At 38.3% G+C, this 16,624-nt stretch overlaps 1 long non-coding RNA gene across 1 annotated transcript in view; it reads left to right on the top strand.

Annotated features, from left to right (window-relative positions):
- Positions 1–4,090: 4,090 nt before the first annotated feature.
- LOC108640610 overlaps positions 4,091–16,624 on the top strand; it is a 30,113-nt gene continuing 17,579 nt past the window's right edge. The window contains exons 1-2 of the long non-coding RNA XR_001921305.2: positions 4,091–4,208; positions 4,301–4,408. This is a non-coding gene — a long non-coding RNA (uncharacterized LOC108640610). The remainder of the gene's footprint in view (positions 4,209–4,300; positions 4,409–16,624) is intronic.

Below are 16,624 nucleotides of genomic sequence, written 5' to 3'. Positions count from 1 at the left end.
TATCTAAATGAGTTATAGAAAAGTTCACAAACTGTTCATAAATAAACACTAAGGAGAGCTGGGTAGAGAGATTAATCCAAAGGTGTAATCTGGTGGCAAAATGAAAGGCAAGAGTTTTCTATATATTGCAGATCCCAAAGTTGTCCTTTATATGTCTTCCAGAAGAACTTGTGATCTTGTGGAAAACTAATAAAAAATAAACATATCTCTTTCTTTCTCCTAATGTCTTATAATCATAAGCTACCTGTCATCTCAATGCTACACAAATCTATTTGATCCTTGTGTTTTCAAAAATACTTACATATTTTACTGCTGCTAAACTCTTCAAGTTAATTTTGTGGAGCTAGCTTGACTATTCACCTTCTGGAATAACCGAGTTTTTAATTTAATTCCAATTCAAACTTTTGCCATACTGCTAATGCACATACATGGAAGAGCACCTTTTAGTTTTCAGATTTCAAACCAAATATAATAATTGGACTGTTTTCCTGAGAGGTAAAAGTTGAATCCATATATTTCCTATCTTATTCATGTTGTGTCACTTCTTTTGAATTAAAGAAAGATTGCAGTAACAGGAACTAATGCAAATTCTTTTGCCTTTTGATAAATACAGTAATCCTCTATTTTCAGACTACAACTTTCACATCTGCAGACTTCAGGTTCAAGTAAGAAACTTATTTTTTATTACTTTTTTGTATGTGTTTTCCCTACGTTTTTATCTCTGCAACGCCACAACAGTTGTAAGCAGTGCTAGTCTCACTCTGAGGCTTTAAAAAAAAATTTAAAATTTCTTGTGAAATTACTAGCAAAGCAACAAAAAATAAAATCAGCTTTTATTTACCTCGGTTTAGAATTTTTGATGACAGAAATTTTGTTTCAGGAATTATAAAAGTTTTTTTCTTATTTTCAAAATATTCAATAGTTTTTATCAAAGAATACTTCAATCAACATTAGAAACCAATTGGAAGTTTAAAAAAAATCTTATTTTTTTTCTTTAAGTTATTATGCATACAGTAGATATGAAAGGTTGAGCTCTTCCAATTTGAAGGCCTCAATGGCTATTATGAACAGAAATAGTTGATTTAGCTATGCCATTACACTATTTCACTTATTTAATATGCTTGTTTGAAGTGAAAAAGAAAGTCTGTTTAAGTAAACATATTTTTCCTTTCTACAAATCCATTAAGATGGATTTATTTACTTAGTGAGAACTATTTTAAAGTGCTTTTTTCTCCAATTGTAGAGATGTTGTGACATCTATATAAATATTTGTAACACAAATACCAAAGAAATAATAGCATTCACCTAATGAAGAAGTTATAGCACTCACCGTATTCTAACATTATGTAAAGGTTAAAAATGGAGAACTTAAATTATATTAAACTAAAAACCTTTGTAATTGAATGGGCAAAGATATAGAATATGCTTCAGTTCAGCAACAAATACCCTAAGTGAGCAGCTTACTTAATAGGATGTATTTAGTCAGATATTTTACAGTTTGCCAACCAACTGGAAGAGGGAAGGCTTTTTAAAGGGCACAAAAAAGGACAAATGCAAACAAAAGTAAAAGATAACTTTAACCAAGTTAACCTCCTTTAAATCACAATTAAAACAAACAATTTAAATCTTTGGGAATTAAATCAGATCAGTGAAAACTTTGGGGTTGTACACCCTTTTCACACATTGCAGTGAGACCCTGACATATGCCTGCAATACCAGTAATGGTTAATCACAACTTTTCTTACTTTGGAGCTCTCTCCTCGTAATCAAGCTTGGCAGGTACCTCCATGGTTTAGGTCTGGGTCACAGCTGGATTTCACCCACAGTGTTTAAAGAATGTGCAGTCCCAGAGGTTTTCAAAGTGTGATATGTGTAAGCGTTAGCCAAGTTGCTACTAGTCGATCGTGAACCACTTTAGGGTGATAGGTGACACAAGTCTGGGAGCAGCACTACTACCATGGCTCCTGGTACTCAGAGAGATGACTGTCCCTGCTCATCCCTACCATCACTGATGGGTGACAGTGACCAGCCTCCAGCCCTCAGAGCACAGCAAGGTGATGAAATAACTTTCTCTCAGAGTCTGAAGTGACCAGTCTTACAAAGATGACCATGAACTTCAGGTTCAGAGCTGTTGGCTGGAACTTTCAAGCTCCTTGCAATGAGGAGGTCCCTGCCTATCGCTGTCCAGGATCTCCTCATAACTGGATGGCAGTAAGTATCACAGAAAACAACCAACAGGCTTTTGGCTGGACAATAACTCTAACCAATATTTACCCTTTCTCAAATATTTTTTTTCTCGTAGGGAGCTGCTGCAATGGCTGCATCAAGGGAACCTGGAAATAAAGGCATCCCTAGATTTCATAGTCTTATTTTTCTTCTGTTTCAAGCTGCCCACTGTGCTGGATGTTAAATTTCTTGCACAAAGAGTGAGACTTACTTGTAATAAAGTTTATCATATGCTAGTTCTGGGAAAGATAAAGAGCAATTTCTTTGATGCTCTAAATGTGTAACCTGCACTGTGGTGATGAGAAGCTATTTGGAACTTCCTTTTTACTAAAAACCTACCAGTTGCAACTTTTAACTCATTGCCTATCTTGCTGGGCTTGAAACCTGTGTGAGAACACAATTCAGATTTTACAAAAGCCTCCAATCAAGGGGCAGGTTTGCTAACTGGTCATACCATAGAAGAAGTCTGTCTGGTTTTATTTCTGGTAGATGAAGTCATTTTTTGAGAAATTGGATCTATAAAACTGCAGGGCATGATACAATGATAATAAATGCATAGAAGCTTTCATATTTATTAATTAAACATATTAGAAGATAGAAACCATCCAGAGTAGTTTTCTAAAGCAGCAGCTCTTTTAGCTGTAGATCTTCATACAAGACCCACTGTGAAGTTTCTGAGCATCGAGAGACAGAAAACTGTATTAGTATTTGAGACAAGGTAAACAAGACCATCACATCACATGGAGAACATAGCTCCTTTAAATTATCTCATTCATATATGCAAAAATGGACATAAACCCCCAAAAAACCAAAAAAACCAAACCAAACAACAACAACAACAAAAAACCACACAAACCAACCAACCAAAAACCAAAAACAAAACAAAAAAACCCCAAACCCACAAAAGGAAGAAGTGACACTTTCTAAAGTCTTATCCCAAACCAGTCAATAAAAAGCGACTTCTAGACTTCTAGAGATCACTTGCTCAGAAATTACTTATAAGCTTCCATTTACTGTTCTGAAAAATGAATGATGAATGGCATAAAATTGTTGTTATGCCTAGCTTAGAAAGAGAAACTGAGACACTGAAAGTTTATGCAATTTCTTCATAACTTACAAAGGACATGGAAATAGAACTCCTGTCCTTGGTCTCAAGATCCTCCGTCTATTTTTCAAAAATGGGAGATGTTACTGTAATGACTATATTGTTTCCCTTAGGGTGGAAAGCAAGTCCCCTTCCAGTGATTTTCTTGATGTTATTTGCTAAATTCCTTCTTATGGCTGTCAACAGGGCATTTATAAGACAAATTATATAAAGGAAAAGCTGTGCCACATGGCAGGTATAAAAAGTAACAGTTCTAAGGATTCATGTAAATATTAAAATATTGAATTTACCCTAGTGTTGTTCATGTTTTGTGTTACACTGCCCAGAGGTGTTTCATTGTTTCCTACAAAAGGGATATTTGAATTTTTTTCTTTTGCTTTTATTCCAGTAATTAGCCATGACTGAGTTTTAGAGATATGCAGGAGAGGTACCCCAGTGCATTTCCTTTTGATGTTCCTTGAATTAGGTTCAGTGCTAAGAGAAAACACTTTCCTGCACCCCTCCTCTATATCTTTAAATGAATGTCATCCAAATGGCATTGCCACTCAAACATTACAGTGAAATTCCTTGCATGCTGATAGTGCAGTGTGGGAATGTCTAAAATTGTCCCCCGTAGGCTTGAATTCAGCCCCTGAAGGTTCACTTGAGTTTAATTTCACTAATCACACAGGGACAGTTATTTTTTGCTCTTGCTCAGCTTCTCTTTCACATGCAAGCACGTTAACACACACACACACACACACACACACACACACGCACACATACACTCACTCACGCTGCATCCCTCCCGTTCTGTTGCACTGAAGTCCAGATTTGCTCTGACCATTCCTGCACACAAGCAGAGAGCGACACAACATGACGGTGCCTAAGACCATAGGTGGGTCGTTTGCTTCGAGCCAATTTATTCACATTTGCGATGGTAAGATTGATTTTTATCCTGCATTTCTGAGTTTATTTAACTGATTTCAGAAACTGCCACAGAGGTGGGGGCAGAGATCATCTTCAAGGTTGCTGTCATCTGGAATTTTATGTCCTTCATTTTCTTTCACTCTATATGCCTGTCACATCGGCTTAACTGTGAGTAGCGTACTAGCCAGTACCTCTGGCATACTGTATATTAATAGAATATTGATATAGCCCAAATACTGTTGTGGGATTCATCATTTGGTAAATCCTCTGCCGTCTGCAGTTTTACAGAGCTGTTTAATTAGCAATTTTACAACCTCCTATTCTCTCATTAAATTAATTAATAATTAAGTTCAAATATAGGCATCTTTAATGTCATAATTATATTTCAGTTTTATGGTCACCAGAGTTTAGCTCATTAGGCAAAGTAGTCATAAACCATAGTTCTATTTAGGGGCTGAGGCACTAATGCACAGGTAGTTTGCTTCTGCTTAGTATTTTTTATCCTTCTCAGTTTCTCCCCTTCTACCCTCATCCCCCCGCCTTACCCCCCTCCCCAATTCTCCAGCTTCCCTTCCTCTCATTGCTCTCTGCTAATACTGGCATTTTTTTTTCCTGTGGCAGCTCTTTCTTATTTATATGTCATGTTAAAAAAAAAAGAAAAATCCCTGGTGCACACTGTCATAGCTCCCCCTCCCCATTACTCTCTCTGGAGCAGTGCAATAACACTGGCCTGCTGTGGGTCCTGCTTCCTCGCAAGCCTCAGGGACCACAAACTCCAGTGCTGGGCACCCAGAGGTGCCCAGAGGTGGCAACTTTTGTGTAGCATCATATTGGTGATATTGTACTCCTTTTTGACTGCATGATTTACCAAGGCATGGGATGTAGTAATGACATTTCACACAGTATGATATGTTGTGCGTTGTTTTATATGTAGTGGATTTATTTCAGTCATTATCACTGATTAAACCAGCTTAGTTGAAAAGGCAAAGCAAAACTTGGCTTTGAAATTGTTCTTATTTAATTTTGTTTGTGCTCACATAACCCAGGACAGCACTAATTATCTCTTTAGCGTAGCTCATATTTCTAATGTAATTCATATGTAAATTGTAATTTAAATCATATGGGAATGTTTGTGTTCCTTGCATATTCTCAGTAAAGAGCACAAACAGCGAATTAAAACTGTTTGGAAATGAAAACTTTATGTTGCCTTTTTTGAACTGTCTTTGATTTCTTTTGGCTTGTTGTTTCTCTAATGAATCATGATTCAATTGGATGGCTAAGGCCGATGCTTTTAGTCTCTTCTCTCTGTATTTACGCAGCTTGCTCACTGGCCTGCTTTTCCTTCTGAATTTGGAAGGCAGGGGGGAGCTTTCTGCATACTTGCTACCTTCGGAAAAAAAATCATCAGAAGATGACTATTACTAAAAATGAATAATATTTGTATTACAGAGCCTAAGATTACAGAGCCTAAGAGCATGGCATGCCATTATTTGTGTGACTTTGCTATTCAAATGGAACCACGCAAGAGTGTTATTTCTGGTAGCATAACTGATAATATTATGTTAAAATTTTAATCCCAAACCCGACTTTCCACTTAATAACATTAACTTTTTTTCTTTTTTTACTTAATGCAATATTACTATCTTCTCTGAAAGCTGTTGCTGCCCATAGTGAAGTGGTCTTTTGACAAGGCAAGTCAATACTTATTTGTATGAGTAGAGCATAGGACAGTAAAAATTGTTCCCAAACTTCTGAAGTTTCAGGACAGGTTGGCTTCCTGGATGTGGGAATGCTGCTGCGATACACTCTAACACCAAAAACAGAACCGAGACTAACAGCAAAAGCAACAAGCTGGATGTCACCAGGAGGGTGATTGTGAAAGCCTGCAGTCGTGGGCAGCAGGTGCAGGTGTGCTACCATCTCCTGAAGCAGAAAAAAGAAGGCAAAAGACGTGAAGGAAACAGGAAGGGTAAAAAGGTCAAATGAAAGAATAATTAAACCTAGAAAGCTATTAAGTTAATGAATGATGATGTCAGCTACACCTTTCTTTGCTGGAACTGCCCTTTACATTTCCTAGGCAAATCTCTACTCAAAACATTAGTGAGATAATGAATGTCTGTTTCTCATCCTGCCAAAAAAATCTTTGCCCAGCCCATACCAAATGAAGCTGTCTGTGCTGTATAGAGTCCAGGTGTCAGTGTCACTCCCTTGCCCCAGCAAATTGTGACCTGACCTGCCAGTGGCCACACAGGAGTGTGTTTGAAGTGCTCCCTCAGGTTTAGTGCAGGGTACTTGTGATATGATGGTCCTAGGAGCCTCTTCCCATGGGCAATTGCTGCTCAGACTGGTATGCAAAGCCCTCAGGGGAAAAATCCTTAACTCCCTGCCACCCTCTCTGTTGTTCCTGCATATTGCTGTGGCCAGAAGAGAGGTTAAGGGTTTTAGGACTGTATTAGTTCCTGCTGCTGTAATGCTGAGCTCTGGGACAAGTGACCCTGCCCACCAGTGGGAAAGATTGCATATGCCGAGAAAGAGGCAGAGGGGTCACATCAGTGAACAGACACACTGCTTTCTAGCATCCCTCTGCGGACCTCTCCATCAGGAAAACCGCTCCCTATGTTACAGCAATCTTGTCTTTCTCAGGCCTTGGGGACCCCTGCAGATAAGGTGCGGCATCAGGGCGCTATGTAGCACAGTTGAATGGGGGGTGGGAAAGGCAAGCAAGAAGCATCACTGGTCTGGTTTGGCTGTGACCACACAGCCCTCCTGTAGCCAGGTGTCCTCCAGGGAGGAATGCTGAGACATCTAGGGCACGCATTTAAAACACATATGGACACACATACCCACACACACATGCACGCGCATTCACCATGACGACACAAGAGCTGTCCAAAACTATTTTCAATAATTGATTTGCTGTTTAATTGAACATCATGACTGACTAACATAGCTCATTACTTTACTCATTAGTTAATTATCGAAGAAAGTAGGACAAGTCAATAAAATGGAAGGCTGTAAATTCCAATACTAATTAGCACCATTTCCTCAGAGACATATTTAAGGGCAGATTGGCTACCTGAGTGTCCCTGGACCTTGTAGATGAAGGGAAAGGGTAGACTTACCATAAATCTAGATTACCGGCAAGCAAGGCTCCTCAGCAGTAAGTAGTCAAGTACACAGGTGCTGAGCTACTGTCAGGCACTCTCTTTGAACTGGAATATTGGAACACAAGCAGCACAGAAATTCCTATTTTTAAAAGAAAAGAGGGGCGTGGAGGTGGTGAGGGAGGCAGTGCTCACACACCAGAGAGGATCCATATTTAAAATAAATTATGCAAACTGAACTACTTCTGCAAAGCACATTTGCTCTCCAAAGCTCTCTCTTTTCCAGTCTCTCTTGCGTTCACTTCATACTCTTTTTTTGGTAGTCAAAATCCTAGCCAAAATACTAGTCAAACACCTTCAGGAGTGGGCACATTTTTAATGTGTGGCTTCTAATTTATATCTCTTATTTTTGTTTTGGTTTGGGGTTTTTTTTTAAATAAAATATTCCAGTGAGGTAGAATTTAGTGGGTCCAGCAGAGCTTTAATTGAGCCAAAAAGTAATGTAAAACAAATAAAGACAGTTTCAAAGAAGTTTTCTCACAGTTTTCTCCTGTGAGAAAAGGAGGCAAACAAAATGGACATATGTGTAACATGTCTGCACTCATAGTATATATTTTATATACACATGATGTGTTATATATATGTATATATGTACTTAAATAATAAGTGCATGTGTGCATATAAAAATTCATGCAGATACATACATAGAGCTACATACGTACATACATACATACATACATATGGAAATATGCCTATATGGGGTTCCTTATCCTCAGTAAGAGGAAATTAGCAAATTTCTTGAGTTCTGCAGTTTAAAAGCCCTCTGGACATACAGGCTGCCTTTTAAAAATCAGCACAAGAGGACTCAGACTATGAAAAGGTTCTGTTGATATACTGGTACACTGTTCAACCATTCGTCTAAATTATTATAAACAATTAAGGGATCAGTATAAATATATTTTCTTAATTCCTTTTATTTGGAGGCATATCTTCTGGGTCTTCATCTCAATATATATTCACTTCTGAAAAATTAATTTCCAGTTAGGTGAATGGAAATGAAGATCAAAAGCATTACTTGAGCTCAACTTAAGGGAAGAAATCACCCTAAGAATAGCTCTCAGTCTGGAGTTTTAAATATTTAGTAATTCTAAAAATATATTAGTGGATTAACCTAAAAAATGCTAACAGATGTCTGTTACTTGACTTACTATATTTTGTGCCTGCAGTTCTGATTATTAAACCACAAGTTATGCTTGATTATCAAGTGTTTTAAAAAGTACCTTGCCAAAATGTTCTAAAGATTGCATGGATTTTTTTAATCAGTAGTTTTGAGAATCTGGCCTCTGGTGCAAATAAAACAAGACTGAAATTTAAGTTTAGGGAAGAAGGTGTAAATGTGCTTAACAGAAAGCTCTTGATAGAAATAATGCAGGGGAAAAAATCTTTAACTATTTTAGTAATTTTTTTTTTAAAAGTGGTATTTTATTATCTATATTTGGAAGAGGATATTTGTTTGGGATGTTCTCTTTGCATGAATGAAGGATTGGAAAAAAAAAAAACAAAACAACACCATATAAAATTGACTGGGAAAGAACAGAGAGGAAAAAATGTCCCCAATCAGATGTTCACTCAGTATAGGCTAAGGTGCAAGGTATATACAGCATATACAAGCACTGCACACTTGCTAGGAGTTGGAAATTATAAAGGAGAACACTCAGAAAAGATGTGTTTCCAGACAGGGCCAAGTACTCTTCAATACTGAGATTTTTATTTTTTTTTAAATAATTCTGGTTAGGTCATGCTGTATCTCTAGATATACTTGAACATCTTGGCTACAAGGCCTCAGGGAGAGCTCCCAAACTGAGCAGCCAGCATGCTCAGCCTACAAGGGCTCAACATTACACAATGGGTATGGGAATGGGGAGAAGGCTGTGAGAAGACCCAACTTCAAGATTTGAGCCATGCTTTAGAGCCATGAATGTCTCTCAAAGTACACAAATATGCAATGCTTATATTTTACACTGTCATTTGTCATACATATTGTAATGTATGTACATAATGTAAGATAATTCTGATTTACATTTTTAACTCCTTGTCTGTATCTGTTGTTAATCACTCCAAAACTGGAGGCAGAAGTCGATTACCAAGCACAATACCTAGAGTATTCTGAGCCAGCAGACGCAAAATGTGCAGACTGGAAGTGCTCTGGTGAATTTGCAGAGGTCCTCTTCGAGATGGGGCCCTCAGGCCCCTGCAGCCTTTAATCAGCTGTAACTGGAGTGAAGCTGTCAGCTCCTGCTTGTATTCTGTCAACTTCAGTACCACTTAGAGCATCCCTGACAAACGTATATTGAACATTTAACAGTCAATCTGTGGGCAAGCTTTTGATTTTGCAGGAAACTTTCTAAGGTTCCGCTTTTTACAAGGGAAAACTTGTTAAGTTATTAGGGAGGAAGATGGAGAAAAACATCCTTCAGTCAAATCCTTTGCTTTTATGGAGAAACCCAGTTATCTTTTCTTTAGCAGGATGATGGATTGGCTCAGTTCAAGGTGATATCCCAGCTGGTGCAAGACAAAGAAAGGGCTATCATATGATGGTGACATCTCTCTTCCTCTGTCAGTCAAACTGTGCTAGTTGTACTGTAGAACTGGAGCAGTCTGCTATTATTAGAAGTATTATCATATAAATTATTCACACTGAAATATATGTTCGGCTCTGGTGTGTTTATAAGTTTCCCATTAAGAATTTAAATTTAAAGATCTTTTCCAGCTTCATGAACCTCCCCAAATACCCTTCTTCCACTCACCTACTTCTGGTGTTGCTTCAAAAGCATACAGATGTAAGTGTGACTGTCTGGGATGAGTGACTTCAAGCAAAGCTGTTCCTATATTTTTAAAATACTAAATGCATTTCAAAATAATGCAATACATGCCAAATCTACACAAGAATTCTTTATTATGCGTAAATTATTTGAAGATTTTTTCCTTGTTCCTTTCCTTTCTGATGCCTGGGGACTTTATTTTTTCTTTTTTTGTGTGTGTAGTTTATGGACTAAGCTTATTATTTGCTAATTTTAGGTCCTACCTCCTCCTCTTGGGAGCCAAAATACTCTACTATTATTTCTTCACAGAGCTCACTCCTACAGTATCCCTGCTGTAAATGCAGTTGAATCTTACCTAATGATGACAAAATAAGGCCATGACACATCTGAGCAGTCTGGAAGGGTACAAAGGGAAGTAGGACAGATACAGTTTCTTCACAAGTCAAATCAGTCCATAGCATTTGGTTTCCCCACAGTCCCCATGGTAATGCCATTGCAAGAGGGAAATTATTATGACATTACAACACTGAAATCCCATAACCACACTGATCCCTGAGGACTCTGCCATTTGCCACCCCACAACACAGAAAACTTCCTGAATAGGCTCCTTCCCTAACACTATTAAACACACAGTCTTCCCAAGAAGAGAACAGAAACTTCCTTGAGGACACTCTGAGTCCTTAGAAGACAGTTTTGGATGCCTTCTACACCATTCATATAAAATGGGAATGAAAACACTTCTGGTCTCCTAAAGGCACCATATGAAGATAATGGCAACCTCATCCAGACAGAAATTAGGAAATTAATCTAAATTAATTAGAATTAAATTAAATATTTGAGTAATTAATATTTGTATGGCACCAATACGTACCTATTTATTACTACTGAGTGTTGTTGGCATCACTTTTACTATTTTAATACTTTTTTTTATTACTGTACCACTTAGAAGCCCTCACTGCAGAGGGCAGCAGTGCAACCACTGTTGCACCAGCCTGACAGAACAAGTCACTGTCCCTTCTCCCAAGGGTTAAGGAGCAATGACTGTACTTATGGAAGCAGTTCTGGTCCTACCAATGCAGAGACTTACCTAGTGAAATCTGGAAGATTATTTAAAGGAAAAAATTATTAATTCATATTGTTGTCAGTGGGAGTTAGGTGCCTAGCATGCCTTAAAACCCAGGCCTGGATTAGGCAATTGCAGCTATGACAAACTCAGTAAAACTGGCAAACTTAATAAACTGAAACAGTAGGAACAGCTTTAGGAAAAAACAGCGGCAATAAATTTTTGCGGACTTCAATGCAGGAACATTTCTAGTCATATTTAAAAGGAGAAAAAGTTTCAGACAAAACCAGGCCTACCTCTCTTGCAGAAGTCTGAGGAATGAGCAGAAGGCCAAAAAGAGTCAGGGCAAGGCCAACCATCTTCATTACATACAAAGTAAGAGGCAGACAAATGAGGAAATAAATAAATTTTTGTGCATATATTTGAAGAACCCTTCTTTCCTGCAGCTGACATTCATCAAATTCTCACTGCCTCTCCCAGTCAATTCTGTCCTTCAATTAACCAATAAGTCAATTTGTTCTTTCTCCATTAGAAAAATCCTCCTCTCAGCAAAAAATGCATCGTTTCACTATCAGATCAATTCACCCTTCCTTCTCGCTGCTCAATCGATAATCTCTGCATCTCCTACACAGCAAACAGGTCCGTGGAAAGAAACCTGCCTAGGAAGTTTCTCTCCTTTTATTTGGCATGCTACCTACACACAGGTGGCTCACTAGGCACTTCTGAGTGCACAAGCATGGAAACATTCGAAACAATACTGTAGGGAATTGGATTTGAAGGTAGAAGACAGATCAGAACTGAGCTTTTATTTCCAATAACATTACAACTGTTTTGATAACTGGTGGAATTATATATCACACCAAAAGTGCATGCAAAATTTCACAATATTAAAAAAACAAATGGAAAATTGAGTATGCATTGACAAACAGCTCCATTTTTGGACAATATAGAGCTTTTACAAATCATTCTATGCCACTGAACTATTCTGATTGAGTTTGATAAAAGTAACAAGAAGTGCCCATACCCAAAGCTCTAGACAGTGACAGATTGCAAATAGAGATAGCTATGAAGAAAGAAAAAAATTGTCTTCAAATAAAGAATGGCTGTAAGTCAGGCACATTTCATTTGACCAGAAAACCATCAATAAAGCTCAGTACATTCACGATGTCTTTTCAAATCCAAAATGTAAGGTTGTATGGCATTAGAAAAGCACAACTTATCGGAGAGGTTGCACCTTCTGTACAAAGGACATACACAGGTGCAAATCCAGAGACTCCTTCAGCATGAGCAGGAATCCAATCCTGGATGAAACACAGTTACCATATAACTAGATAAAGTTGCAATGCTCAGTAGGTTATGGCATGAAGTGAAAAAGAAGTTGTTGAGATTACATAAAATAATGCAATTAGCCAAGTTGGTTAGAACGCTGATATCAGTACTTGCAGTACAGAAAGGGCAAGGAGCTCACTTTCAGTGGAACCTTAGGCAAACTACAAGCACTCCATTTCATGGTCAGAGAATAAATTTTGTGAGATTATATTTTGGGGGGTTTCTCCACCATTTAGAAATGTGAAGATTTAAAATACGAACTGCTAAAAGCAATGTGTCTTCACTTTTTATTTTGTTGTTGTTGTTTAAATTTCTGCTGAGTGTTTTTTCACTTTAGGTTTGGTATTTTTCTTCCCACTTCAATTGTTTACTCTCTGTAGGAGTGTGGCAGGGTATGGAGTAGGTTTTTTACTTCCAGCTGTGAATCAAAGCAAAAGTGAAAGTTACACTTTTTTCTCTGTGATCTATTAAGACTTGTGAATATTTTCATACCAGAGCACTATTTGAATATTTATGAATAAAAATTCATTAAATACTAATGAGTTACCATTCTCAGTCACTAGCCTCTTTCTTAATCTGTTTTGCCATTAACTCATAACCTCAATGTAGTAGCCCAGGTTAGTCTTTGGCATAAATTTCCAGCTGAATATTTTATTTAGGAAAGAACGCAAATTTGGGACAAGCCAAACTATTCATAAACTTGTGCTGAATTTTGTTAGTAGGTCACCTGAAAATAAAAAGAAAGAAAATCAGAAAAGTCAAACCGCCCCTTTCCCTTCATTTTAAACAACGTTCCCAGTTATTGCCTCAAACTGATTCTTTTCCATTCTAAGGAAAACCAGGTCTCCATGTAACCCAATTAAATACTTTCTAAGCAACTGCAACTTATAGACACCAAAATCTCCCTAAAAACACTCAGGGAGATGAAGTCTCCTTTGGGAGCCCAGCTGGTTTTGAGTGCCTTGCAGCTGGGAACATCATTTGCATCAAAGAGCTCCTGGTGTAAAGACTCCTCCCTGCAAGGATGCTGTGTCTTCATTTATGCACCGACAGTACCTTTGCAATGAGATGGGACATCACACAGCACCTTCAGTTAAACTCTCTGCAGGATGGGGGTGTACCTTGTTGCTCTACAGCTCTCACGGGGAACATTGCTGCTTTCCACAGCTAACAAAAAGGAGGTTGTAGCTAAGTGGTGGTCCGTCTCTTCTCTCAAGTAAAAGTGACAGGATGACAGGAAATGGCCTCAATTTGCACCAGGGGAGGTTTAGACGGGATATTAGCAAAAATGTTTTTCACTGATAGGGTGGTCAAACAGTGAAACAGGCTGCCCAGGGAAGTGGTGGTATCACCATCCTTGGTAGAATTCAAAAGACGTGTGGATGGGGCCCTTGGGTATATGGTTTAGTAGTGAACACAGTGCTAGGTTGACAGTTAGATTTAATAATCTCTTCCAACTTCAGCGATTCTATGATTCTAGAAAAGAGCTAGAGATCACTGCTGTAAAAGATGCTACAAAACATACAAACACTAGAAGCCTTTTCAACTGAAAAGCTAGAATAAGATACAGCTTCTTTGAGACAAAAATGTCATAACTTTTGAGACAGCTTAAGTCTACATGTATAACATACACAAATTTCACACTATACAGTTCATACTGTGAACATGTACACAGCATTGCAGAGCACTTCTGATGTGACTTCATTCACTTTCCATAATATAGCCATGATTTTATGTTGGATCACAGTTGATTATGTGTGCCTTACAACTCCAACACAGGAAAATAATCTCTCTTTGAGCTGCCCTGGGGTAGATAAACACAGTTTTCACAATGTTACCCTATGGCCATAAGAGCTGCATGGTGGGGAGAGAGGGGAGAACTAATCTGTGCACAGGATTATGGAAGGGAGAGAAGATTGCAGGACACAGATTGCACCTACCACACTCTTTGTGATCATCACTCAATGGCTGTCCCTTATCCTGGGAGGACAAAGAGACAAAGGAGAGGATACAAGATCTCCTTTTGACCAAGTAATTTACTTGCCCATTGTGTGGTAACAGGGAACAATGTCCATATATCGCTTGAGCAGAAAGGCCTTTTAACACTGTTGCCCTTGAAATCCTTATTTTTGTTAACGACAGGACTTATGACTACACTCCCCTTCTCCTCCACCCCCTTCTCTTCCAGCTCCCAGTAGCATGGAAGAGGCTGGGCCAGCCCGCTCCTGGCCCCGGGGAGGAGGTGGCAGAAGGCTGGCCTTATTTACCTTAGCCATTTCCCCGTGTAATCTGGGTAATCGTGTGGCTAATCGGTGACACGGAGGAGCCCCCCACACCGCAATTCACAATGCCAACCCATTCATATTTCATACAATAGGGTATTTAAGTCATCCCATGCCTTGCCAAGGCGATTGCTCCCCCTTTGTTCTGATGTTTTCGGCAGGGGTCTCCTGCCCTACTCCCTCTTTCACACCAGCATATGTCCTAACTCTTGCCTGCTGCAGCTGGACAAGGGCTGTTGTTTTTGTTTTGTTCTTCAAAACCAATGAATTGATTATGGTAGTGTGAAATGTGGGTTAAAACAGTCCCCACATGTATGCATACATTAGCCATTTGCTACATTACAATTTCACAGCAAGGTGACCGATGAGGCAACAGTGCTCATGCTCTTCCATTTTGAATGGGCAATCTGTTAAGCACAAAAGGAAATAGTAAATAAAAGACTGACTGAACATATTGTTTCAAAAATGGCTCACCATGCTATATCAAAGTGAAATAAAAGTACCTCTACCCCAATGTACTGCAACCATAAAGAAAGAACAAATCTGGTCTGTAACAGAAAATTACAAGGTTCACATGAATGGATATAGAATATTAAATTCAGGCCACATTCCTGCAATAAGGATTACTATTGCATATTCACCTTTACTTGCTGCCTATCTCACATTCAGCATGTAGTGAACTCAACAGCCTTACAAATTATGGAATCTGATCTCATCTTTGTACAACCCAAATACAAAAAACCCACAGTAAACACCTCCAGTTCAGGAGGTACCTCTCATAGGGTGTGTTGATTTGTGGATCAGAACTGGTAAGGAGAAATTGCCTTCATAGGCTAGACTGTCAGGTCTCTTCTCTCCCTGACTGGCAATGACAAAAAGTCAGTTTTCTCCAAAAACTCTTTTGTAGCTTATACAAAACAGGTCTTGTGGCTCCATTTCTTTTCCAAGGTGTAAAGAAATGACATATCACAGCAACTCCCTCAAAATTAATACTGCCAGCTTAGGTCAAAGTCTGCAACAGAAATGCCTTTTTATTTTTAAGAATAACCCTAAATGCATTATAATATAATTCAGGTACTTAAAAAGAAGTATTTATTGACATGACAAAAGATGTCATTCCTTCCTGGTTCAAGTTTATACTACTCCATGGATGTACAACTGGTGCTGAAACACGTCACTCATGACTTTTCATGTAAATGCCTGAGCCGTGTCCCTTGGCTTGAATTGAGCATATAGAAGTTCACACCTGTGTTCTGTATTACAATCAATTTTTATTTTTTACTACTAAAACTGGAAAAAAAATTTTGAGCCTCAGTCTTTGGAGCCAGTTTTCAACAGAAAGCTAAGCTTTCTATGTAAAGTTAATTAATTAGCACACATACAATATTTTACAGACTTATAAATAGTAGTGTATTGTATAAAGTACATAAAAGGAAAAATTTGTACCGCACGCTCACCTAGTTTTTGAATATTTAACTGTGAGCCTGAAACCAGGAATTTCAAAATCTTTAGGGGAACAGAGGGCACAACACAGATGTATTTAAAATTTCATTTTGATTATCAAAGAAGTTACAATATCTTGTTTCCAAATCCAACTCTTCAATGTCAGAATTTGGAAACCTCTTTATTTCTGCACACCCCCTACCCCCCCCCCCCCAAATCACAAAATAACTATAACAAATAAAGCTTCTCAAGACTATTCTTTCAGGGCAGACTCTGGCACCACAATGTGCAGCAGCAAATTATCTATCCGTGCATCTGTCACTGAAGAAAAGCAGATTTTG

The sequence above is a fragment of the Manacus vitellinus genome, unplaced genomic scaffold, assembly GCF_001715985.3.
Source record: "Manacus vitellinus isolate BGI_N305 unplaced genomic scaffold, ASM171598v3 scaffold_39_pilon, whole genome shotgun sequence".
NCBI classification, from domain to species: Eukaryota; Metazoa; Chordata; class Aves; order Passeriformes; family Pipridae; genus Manacus; species Manacus vitellinus.
The sequence above is the reverse complement of the archived record's forward strand: the minus strand, read 5'-3'. Positions and strand labels throughout refer to the sequence as shown.